Genomic DNA, 12,047 nt, shown 5'->3' with positions numbered 1-12,047 from the left:
CCATCAGCGGGAGCCAGGGGTACAGCAGGCCCCGCGAACACCACCACCCCCCCGGTATGAGGTGTTCACAATCCTTAACGCTTCATACGAGACTATTTGGAACGAAAGTAAGGATGAGATACCGGGCCCACCCCCAAGGAAGTTCCCGAAGAGTAAACTTACCCAGCAAGATACCGGAAAGTTCTGCACTTATCACGAGGATGCCGGACACAATACCAATCTCTGTGTTGCTTTAAAAAATACTATCGAGTCCCTTATCCAGAGGGGCAAGCTTCAGCGGTACCTGCCTGCTAAGGAGATAGGAGCGGTGGACGTGTACGGCCAAATCTTCACGATCCACGGTGGGGGCCCGAAGGAATTACATCCCCAGAGGAAGAGGCGAAATTCTAGTTTCGGTCATCCGGAAGTTTTCAACTTCCACAAGGCCCCGCGGCCGGATGGGGGTACCGGATGGACATCGGTGACATTCCTGCAAGAGGAGGAGGCCGATCTGAAAATGCCCCATGATGATCCCTTCTTAATCACGCTCCAAATGGACCATTATATAATGTCCCGGGTTCTAGTGGACACCGGGGCCTCAGTTAGCGTATTATTTCGCGATGCGTACAAAGCTTTGAACAGAGGGAGAGCCAAGCTGTCGCAGGATAATGAGCCCCTCATTAGCTTTTCGGGGGATATTGTCCAACCACTCGGATCAGATTACCTATCAATCACGGTAGGCGAAAGCCCAAATTGTTCAACCATCAAAACAGAGTTCATCGTGGTGGACTGCGTCTCATCCTATAATGCTATCCTAGGCCGACCGGCACTTTGGCGTCTGAAAACCTTCATTGCAGGTCACATGCTGATGATGAAAGTGCCAACCCCGGTCGGCATCGCTACGATCCGGGGTGACCAGGCCGCAGCGAGGAAATGCCATTCATTGACCGTATCTCGCGGTAAGGGAAAGTCTGAGATGCTGCCCGTGGCTACTAACCCTCTGTCGGAAAGGTACGAGGATCCCAGGGACGATACCGATTCAGACGAAGAACGGCCCGGTGTCGTAGAGGACATTGAGGAGGTGGTGCTATCAGAGCAGTTCCCGGACAGGACTGTTAGGATAGGTACTAAGCTCTCTCCGGTTATCAGGGAAAGGTTGATCTCAAACTCGTCTGCATTCGCCTGGTCATATGAGGACATGCCCGGTATACCAATGGAGATAGCCACGCACAATCTTAGTATTATCCCTTATTCAGCACCGGTAAGACAAAAGAGGAGGGCCTTCACACATGATAAGTACCGGGCTATCCAAGCTGAAGTAAAAAAGTTGATGGCCATCAACTTTGTTAGGGAAGTCACGTATCCCCGGTGGTTAGCCAACGTGGTCATGGTGCCAAAGAAATCCCAGGGATCATGGCGCATGTGTGTGGACTACACAAACCTCAACCGGGCATGCCCCAAGGATAGCTTCCCGCTCCCGCGAATTGACCAACTAATCGACTCTACTGCTGGGTACCGGTTACTCAGTTTCATGGATGCGTTCAGTGGGTACAATCAAATTCGAATGAACCCGGCAGACGAGGAGCACACTGCCTTCACCACAGACAAGGGTCTCTATTGTTACCAGGTCATGCCTTTCGGATTAAAGAACGCAGGCGCCACTTATCAGCGACTCGTCAACTCTATGTTTGAAGAGGTCATCGGTACTATCATGGAAGTTTACGTGGATGATATGCTGGTAAAAAGTTTAACCCCGGAGGACCACGTAACCAACTTGTCAATCGTCTTCACCATCATATTACGCAATGGTATGCGGCTTAACCCGCAGAAGTACATCTTCGGGGTCGAGGTAGGGAAGTTTCTCGGGTACATCATTAGCCACCGGGGAATCGAGGCCAACCCGGAGAAGGTGCAGGCTATATTAGACATGGTATCCCCAACCTACCGGAACGAGGTCCAGTCTCTTACAGGCAAGGTGGCCGCCCTGTCAAGGTTCATCTCCAGGCTGACGGACAAGTGTACTCCTTTCTTCAACCTGCTAAAAACCCAGCACGTCGAGGTAATAGCATGGACGGCTGAGCACGAGACTGCTTTTATTGGCTTGAAGGCGTACTTATCAGCGGTACCTCTACTTTACAAACCTGTTCCAGGAGAAATGCTCTACATTTATCTGGCGGCATCTTCGACGGCTGTAAGCTCAGCTTTGATTAGGAAGGACTCCGATTGCGAGTACCCGGTGTACTATGCTGGAAAGGGGTACACTGGTGCAGAGTCCAGGTACCCGGACATTGAAAAAATAGCACTGGCCCTCCTGGTATCGGCCCGGAAGCTAAGGCATTACTTCCAAGCACATTCAATCACCGTTTTCACTAATCACCCGCTGAGGCAGGTTTTGCAGAAACCGGAAACATCGGGCAGGTTAATTAAGTGGGCCATCGAGCTGGGAGAGTTCGATATCAAGTACCAACCCCGGACAGCTATCAAGGGCCAGGCAGCGGCAAATTTTATTTCTGAGGCGATTCCCTCAAATAACCCTCCCCGGGAATCACCTGAACCACCAGCCCCGGATCCGCCTCCACCGAGCACTTGGCGATTATATGTTGATGGCGCATCCAACAAGAAAACAAGTGGAGCCGGTATCCTGTTAATTAGCCCGGACGATCAAGCGTACGAGTACGCCCTCAAATTTGCCTTCAAGGCATCCAACAACACCGCAGAGTACGAGGCACTCATTGCAGGTCTGCAGATCGCCCGGGAACTAGGGGTGCAGCACCTCAGTATTTTCAGTGATTCCCAGTTAGTCGTGAACCAGGTCAGCGGTAACTGCGAGGCAAAAGAGCCCCACATGTCCTCTTACCAGGCTCTGGCTCGAGCATTAGCGCAGAGGTTTACCTCTTACATTTTTACCCAAATACCGAGGGCAGAAAACGACAAGGCAGACGCCCTTGCTAAGCTTGCATCAGCTTCCCCAAGTCCTACCTATGGAGCCACTAAAGTCGAAATACTCGAGAGACCCAGCACCTCTAAAACGGTGTCAGAAATATTCGCTGTGGATCACACAGCTTCGTGGATGGACCCAATTTTGAAATACATGATCGACGGCCTGGCACCGGACGATAAGGTCGAGGCCAGACGATTGCAGTTAAGGTCAGCTCGATACACGATCATGAATGGCAAGTTATACCGGAGAGGCCACTGCTTCCCCAGTCTGAGGTGTGTAACACCGGAGGAAGGTCACAAAATAATGAAGGACATACATGCTGGTGTATGCGGTAACCATGCCGGAGCCCGGTCTCTTGCACACAAGACCCTAAGGGCAGGATATTTCTGGCCAACCATGTCGGCCCTAGCCCAAACAATATCCAGTTCTTGCCACAAGTTCCAAATGTATGCAAATATCCCAAGGGCACCGCCCATTGCTCTCTCCATCCTCCTGGCACCGTGGCCGTTCTGTCAGTGGGGTTTGGACTTGATTGGTAAACTTCCCACTGCAGTGGGACAATTCAAATACGCCATCGTCGCTGTGGACTATCAAACAAAGTGGGTTGAAGCAGAACCTCTTGTCGCCATCACCACGGAAAAGGTAAAAAATTTCCTGTGGAAGAACATCTACTGCAGGTTTGGAGTCCCGGACACCATAATCACGGACAATGGTACCCAGTTTGACAATGATGAGTTGAGGGCTTACACAGAGAACCTGGGTACCAGGATTCTATATGCATCCCCGGCCCACCCCCAGACCAACGGTCAGGTCGAAGCTGTCAACAAGATCATCAAGAGGATACTGAAAAAGAAGCTCGACGATGCCAAGGGACTTTGGGCTGCTAAACTCCCGGAGGTGTTGTGGGCTATCAGGACCACGGCAACAGAGGCCACCGGAGAGACCCCATTCTGCATGGCTTTCGGCACAGAAGCGGTACTCCCTATTGAAACACAGGTCCAGAGTCCCCGGATCGAATACTTCGATGCGGGTACCAACTCGGAAGGCCTACAACTCGATGCCGATTTACTAGAGGAACGAAGGGATGTGGCACACATGCATAACTTGGCTAACAAGCGCAGGATAGCTCGCTACTACGATGCCAAGGTACAATCCCGCACACTGAAGTTGGGGGACTGGGTCATGAAGCAGGTCTACCCAGAGCCCCGGGGACTGGATCCATCCTGGACAGGCCCTTACGAGATCATTGAAGAGGTAGGCCCCGCAACCTTTTTCATCCGGGACATGGACGGAGTCGTATCCCGGCATCCATGGAATACCCAGCGCCTGCGGTACTATTACAAGTAGCTCCGGGAGCATCTTGTCCTAGCTTTTGCTTTTTGACCATACAGCTATGGCAAGCTACCCATCGGGTACTCATTCTGTATTTAACCACCATGTGGTATTTGAATGGAAAAATGAATTATTCAGACCATTTCTAGCATTTTTTTTACCTACCCCGGACATGCCCGGACATAGCTATTGTCAGTTACTCTATTCCAGTAATAAGTGATGCAAGTAAATGCTCAAGGTACAAAATCCTAGAAATTTTAATTCCTTTCCAATTCCCATTCAAATTCAAAAAAATTTTAAATCCACAAAAGCCTGGACTACCAAGCACAGGAATTACGCCATTGTTCAAGGCAAGGGTAACTTCTACTAAAAAAAAAAACATATACAAAAAAAAAGGGGATCCAGGTATTACTGCTCCCCACCGGCACTCTGGGATCCACCGGCACCAGACCTGGCCGCAGCATCCTTGTCTTTCTTCTTCTTCTCAAGAAGGCCCCGCCTGAATTTGGCCTCGTCCAGGTACCCGGCCGCCACCCATTCCTTGAACTTCATGATAACAGCTTTGTCTTGGGCAGCAGCCAGCATGGCAATGAGCTCTTTGGAGGCCTTGTACTCCTCCACAGCCTCGTGCTTCTCCGCGGGAAGACGCTCCTCCAGGTAGTCTGCTTTCTCCTTCCAGGATGTGGCAGACTCCGCAGCCTCTTTTTCGGAGTCCCGGGCACTTTTCACCTCTTCCCGGGCCTCAGAGATCTCAGATTCAAGCTCCGCGATCCGCTGCTTGGCCGCGTCCATCTCGGCAACCAGGGGAGTCAGAGACTCGACCTTCTTCTTCAAGGAGTCCCGCTCCTTCTCCAGCTTGGCCTTCTCGCCATGAAGAAACTTCACCTGCCCGGAGAGATTGCTAACCTCCTCCTTCAGTTGAGTATCTTCCTCGCTGGCATCCACCGCGTAGACATTGAAGAGTGCCTGCAAGCGCACCGATTAAAATGTATATACGATAATAAAAGGCTCCAAGGGTAAAGCAAACTCGTACCCGCATCATGGATTCCCGGGCAATACGGCGATTCTCTTTGGGAGTATTGTCTTTGGCCCGCACCCGGTCGAGATCAATATCCTTCAGGTCACTGAGCATGGCCCGCACGAACTTCTCATCAGCAACCCCGTACTCGCTCAGCAGCTGCTTGATGGGCTTTTTGGGGATTACCGGAAGGGCAGGAGAGAACAGGGCAAGCGAAGGCGCCGACTCGGGTACCGGGTGATCCTTCTTCTGTCTCTTAGCACCGGATCCCTTAACGTCCCGGACGGTGTACGTCACCTCGTGCTTCTCACTTCGGTGCCGATGCTTGTGAGATCTCTTCTTCTCACCCGGAAGCAAGGCCTCATCACTCCCAGTGGAGCGGGAGGAAATAGATACGGAGGCCGGTGCTTTTTCCTTTCCGGTATCAGCAATTGTAATGACGTCAGCAACTGACGGCTGTACGACTTGAGTCGCGGGAGCTTCAGGATCAGGTTCCCCATACCCCGCATCGGTAAGCTCCAGTAGGGTCTCTTCGACGGACCGACCCGTAGTTTTCGACCCGAGGTCGACTTCAATGTGAAGGGCGTCTTCTCCCTGCCCCATCAGCATATCCATCAGCTGATTATCGTCCATCCTGTCCTCCTCTTTGCCTTTCCGGGGTTTCCTCTTCGGTGCTTTCACTGCAATCAGTTCGAAGTTAGTCAAGGAAAAAGGATAGGGTGTCATACAAAAAAAAAAAAAAAAAAAAAAAACCTTTCAGCCTCACCGGGAAGCCATCCTAGTCCTAGCCTATAAAGTATTGAGTGCCGGATGAATCTATAAGAGCTCCTCTCCTTCTCACTCCAAACGGCATATACCCGGGCTATCCTCTTCCTTTCTACCTCAGACAAACTGTAGGCCTGGTCCCCGATGGCTTGGAAGGTACCGGTCAGCTGCCACTTCTTATTTTTGATTTGCCACCGGCCCCCGGCTAGAAATACTTTGTTCCTCCACCTTTTGCTCATCGAGGAAGGCATATCGGTTACTAGCGGTTCGTAGTCCCTAGCAGCAAATGTCACCGTACCCGCACAGGACAGCTTCCTCGAGTACAGGACCCTGTGCACCGCGCGGAATTCATTTACGGAAGGCCACCCTTGTTGGCACAGGTCCCACATGGCCAACATACTGTATATTTGACGAATGGCATTCGGGGTCAACTGCCCCGGTGACAGGTTCAGCATCCGCAGCAGATACTGTAGGCACCGGGGCAGAGGTAGCGATAATCCTTGGTGGAACTGGTTCTCGTGCAGCGCCACCCACCCCGGGGCAGGATTTGCGGCCATCTCTCCATCCTTGAGAGGCCTCAGCTCCACTGTATCCGGTATTCCCCACTTCAGTCGCATGGCGATGATCTCCTTCATCGTCATACTTCTCCGGGGTTCGTCGCATACGGTCCCGTCCGCAAGTATATACCTAGGCTTCGGTATGCCCTCGGGAATTGCCACTGTGACTACCGGGGCCTCCGCCGACCCTCCCTCGCTCTCACCCTCGTCGGACTCCTCACTGCTCTCCGAGAACACCCCAGTCGAGGATCCGGTATTCTCTGCTAATTGACTTACTTGCGCTAAGTACCGATCGATGTCCACTTCAGCTTGCCTGGCAGAGGACTGGTACGACGATCCCGCATCCCCACCCTTGGTTTCTGATTCCATCCTAACTACGATACCGGGGACTTCAAACTCGATGTATCTGGAATCAGAAGCACAAGGGTTAGCCTAGCCAGATCTAAGACCATGGTGAAGCGCGGACCACTCCCCACTTCAAACAAAAAACCCAGAAAAACCCAGAAAAACCCAGAAATTCAAGCAAAGTCCATAAACACCCAATCGGCTGTAGCAACCCCTACCCACTTTCACATATTGCTTATTCTGAAAAACCCAGAAACGCAAACAAACAAAAACCCAGAAACGCAAACAAGCAAAAACCCAGGAAAAAACCCAGAAGCGCAGCAAAAAGAAACAAAAACCCAAGAAAAACAAAAAAAAACATGCCAAACGAAAACCGCATTCTCTTACCTCTTTTCCTGCAGTCGCTAATCCGGCCAAGGCCTTCTCTGTGATCGCACCTCAAGGCTTTCGTCTTCACTCCTCACAGCAACAGAAGCACACAGAGAGAAGGTGAAAAAGCAAACTCGCAAATTCTCAGAATTTTGGAAAAAGTGAGAAGGGAAACAGTCTGTTTCCCTCTTAAATTCAATCTCCAAAGCATCAGGGCCGTTGAAGACAAAAGGACTTCAACCGCAAGATCACTACACGTGTCCCACGTCTCGAAAACCGTCAGTTGAGGGGACGGGCATTTATTGCACTCAGTCTGCCCCACGTGGCTGACATGCACCGCCTACCCCATTGGGTACCGGAGTCTCACTTCCTCTACCCCATCGGGTATCAGAGCCGAGTCCTCTCTCTACCCCATCGGGTACCAAAGACTCGCATCCTCTACCCCATTGGGTACCGGAGTCTCACTTCCTCTACCCCATCGGGTATCAGAGCCAAGTCCTCTCTCTACCCCATCGGGTACCGAAGACTCGCATCCTCTACCCCATTGGGTACCGGAGTCTCACTACCTCTACCCCATTGGGTACCGGAGTCTCACTTCCTCTACCCCATCGGGTATCAGAGCCAAGTCCTCTTTCTACCCCATTGGGTACCGGAGTCTCACTTCCTCTACCCCATCGGGTATCAGAGCCAAGTCCTCTCTCTACCCCATCGGGTACCGAAGACTCGCATCCTCTACCCCATTGGGTACCGGAGTCTCACTACCTCTACCCCATTGGGTACCAGAGTCTCACTACCTCTACCCCATTGGGTACCAGAGTCTCACTTCCTCTACCCCATCGGGTATCAGAGCCAAGTCCTCTTTCTACCCCATCGGGTACCGAAGACTCACATTCTCTACCCCATCGGGTACCGAAGACTCACATCCTCTACCCCATTGGGTACCGGAGTCTCACTTCCTCTACCCCATCGGGTATCAGAGCCAAGTCCTCTTTCTACCCCATCGGGTACCGAAGACTCACATTCTCTACCCCATCGGGTACCGAAGACTCACATCCTCTACCCCATTGGGTACCGGAGTCTCACTTCCTCTACCCCATCGGGTATCAGAGTCGAGTCATCCTCTATCCCATTGGGTACCGGAGGCTCACTTCCTATTCCCCATCGGGTATCAGAGTCAAGTCCTCTCTACCCCATTGGGTACCGGAGGCCCAACCCTCACCCTATCGCAGCGTGTAGATTAGCTACCTACTGCGTAACCCGCTCAAGATATCCCTTGAACGGGAACTTGGGGGACTCCCTATAGGCACACTAGTGCCAAACTTCCGAGACAATAATAAGTCCCCACCCAAGAAACATCTTGAACGGGAACTTGGGGGACTTGTACATACTAGGGAAGTCTCAACTAAGTTTGGCACTATCGGCTTGGCCCGTCGGTACTCCCGTGTACTATGCCATGGGCCGGGTTCACGACCCACCATGGCGGGGCTCATTTGGGATGCCACCCCGGGCACCTAGGGCCCTGGGCAAGGCCAGCACAGCCCAACTATTTACACACAGGAGGACTGATATGGCATCAGAAGAACAACTAGTGTCCCACATCGAAGATGGGGGAGACTTCCTTCACATGCTCGAGTATAAAGGCATTAGCACAACCACCTTTTACGGGTAATAACTCCTTTGTCCACTATTTACTTATTACACATCTATATTAGTTTCTCACTCAGGCATCGGAGAGGCGTAAACCGTCCGGTACGGTTTACCCCTCTAAACGTGTGTTCTTGGTACAGGATTTAGGAGTTGGATCGGTACCCCAGACGGTATAGCATTCTGTGTGAGGTACCCGGAGAAAGCCACCAGAAACAGTTAGAGTTATAGCTCAACACTTTGGTCCAAGAAGCCCAAGTCCAGAAAACATTCGTAATTGTGGTGGACACCCAAAGCTCATCGGACTTCAGCATCCCCATTGATTTGGGCCTCCAAAATGTTCTTTTCACCCCGCCATAGCCAACCCTCAGCTCTTCTTTGGACACCCAAAGCATGCAAATTGAATTGGGCCACAGAAAAGATCGAGGCAACCTGTACTTGGAGTTGGGCTTCCCACCTGATTTGGGCACCCCATACCTGGGCTCCCCCTCTCCTTCAACGACTCCGGCCACCACCAATACCGTCGTCGCCGCTGGTATCACGGCAGCTTGCACGCAAACCTCCGCCTGTGCACCTGCCACCATCGCCGCCGCATTCTTTCTCGCCCTAGCCACAATACCAGTGCCGTTCCAGATTGAGAGTTCTCTCCAAACAACCATCTTAGCAAGATGGAGTCGAAACCCCTGTGATGCCTTGCTCGGAGTATAGAGGAATTGCCTCTGCCATGGCTGAAACAACCCACCATAACTGGACAACCCCAGCTCCTGCAGCCAATCATGCTTTAGCCTTGCTCGACTAGGTTGGATCCGAACCGATGCATCAAGCCCTGCAAGTCGGCGTCGGAAGGCCCCAACGCCCAAACATCGGAGGCCGATTCTCCTTCGAAAATCCCCATGAGAAGATCCGGGTTCATGGTTAAGCGATCCAGTCTGACAGAGTGGTTGATTTGGTTGAGTGTTCGTCGAAAACAAACGGCGTTGCAGGGCCGAAGAGAGACCACAGAGTGTGGAGAGGAAGGCTCCACTTAGGGGCGAGGCCGGAGTTGGCCGACATGATAGAACCCCGAAACCGGGGCGATTAGGGTTTAGGGCTGCCATTCCCTTGATATTGTAAATTTGGTTGCTCACTAAAATTGTCATTACAAAATGAAGTCTTGATAAATGATAATATAAATTATATAAACACGGTCAATTTTTTGGGCCAAAATATAATAAAATCGTTCATTATGAATACATAGCAGAAAAATAATTATTTTAAGTAGACTAATCAAAAAGTCTATTATGTGGATGCATCACATTAATTATGTTCACAAGACATGTATTGATTCGAGACTATATAATCATTTATCTTTAATTTAAAATATTTAATTGTTTTATTTTAATTGACAAAATGAAGTCTTGATAAATGATAATGTAAATTATATAAACACGGTCAATTGTTTGGGCCAAAATAGAATAAAATCGTTCATTTTGAATACATAGCAGAAAAATAATTATTTGAAGTAGACTAATCAACAAGTCTATTATGTGGATGCATCACATTAATTCCGTTCACAAGATATGTACTGATTCGAGACTGTATAATCTTTTATCTTTAATTTAAAATATTTAATTGTTTTATTTTAATTGACAAAATGAAATCTTGATAAATGATAATGTAAATTATATAAACACAGTCAATTGTTTGGGCCAAAATAGAATAAAATCGTCCATTTTGAATATCCGGCCAAAAATTCAGGTTGGTTTACTTGGCACCCAAATCCAGCGCGAAAATAGTAGCGTTAACGGTGTCGTTTCCTCGCTGGTTAGGCGCGAAAATTGAAATAGACTAAAAGAGTTTTTCTGTTGGAACCTCCAAATTTGCTCACTTGACCTCTATGCTTTTTGCACCTCCTATCAAATTTTCAAATACTAAATTTACTCACTACACCTCACTAAAGTTCCTTAAATAACCTCACTCATATAATTTGCAAACAAACTATTATCTTTAAAATAAAAATCTTAGTCATTTCAATGATTAATTACTCTATAATCTTAATTACATGTCTATTCCTTAATCAGACAATATAAATCTCTTATCTAATAAAAAAAATCAAAAATAATTTCTAATCAACAAGAAAATAACATGAACCATTGTGTGATTTTTTTTTTAAACTTTTTTTTTCTTTTAGTTGTGCAAAAAAAAAAAGAGTAATCATTTTTTTCTTAATGTTTTTTTTTCTCTATTTTCTGCACCTCATGATTAATTATTTAAATTTTTTTTTTAGTTTTTCTATAAATGCTAGCTCTCTTTTTTTTTTTTTTTTTTTTTTTACAAATATAATAGATAGACTTAGATTTAGGTTATAATATGATTTATTTTGTTCTCCCTCACAATATGTGTTCAACATGTATATCATATATTTTTATGTCACATGATCTTAATCATAGTTTTAGTTCTTATTAAATATATATGAATGCTTTAATGAGTATGTAGTGAAATTGGAAAATGAAAATAGATAAGGAAAATAATAAAGAATGTAATCTGATTATTATTGAATTGGAAAGTCTAGAGAAATAAAAATAATATTTTTTTGATATAATTATTGTCCTTAATAGTCATTTTATAGTAGGTTATATATGTAATTTAATAATTCGATTATGAATGAGGTCAAGTGAGCAGATTTGGAGGTCTCAATAGAAACACTCAGACTAAAAATGTCGTTCTCTCGTATTCGCAGAGCCAAATTACCAAAATAACCCTCCCTAATATGCTCATCCTTAGCCTCTTCGCTTCGGCCAAATCAAAACCCCCAATTCACAGCATCACATCGAAACGGCACCGTTTCCCACTCCGACGTTTGCTTGTCGAGACGAGAGTAACAGAAATCGGAAAATGGGTAATCTGGGAGGAGTACTTTGGTGCTCTCAGGAACTCAAAGTTTGTAGCTTTTCTGGGTATCATCACTTCTGGGATATGCAGGTGAATCCATGTAATTTCGATTTGAATTCAAATTTTGGAAAAGCAGAAAATTAATCCTCTTTGCTTTTGTTATAATTTGAATTGGAATTGGAATTGGAATTGGGAAGATTTGGTCGTTGGTTGGGAACTTCCGATT

This window comes from Rosa rugosa, chromosome 1 (assembly GCF_958449725.1).
Source record: "Rosa rugosa chromosome 1, drRosRugo1.1, whole genome shotgun sequence".
NCBI classification, from domain to species: Eukaryota; Viridiplantae; Streptophyta; class Magnoliopsida; order Rosales; family Rosaceae; genus Rosa; species Rosa rugosa.
This window is presented reverse-complemented; position numbering follows the sequence as displayed.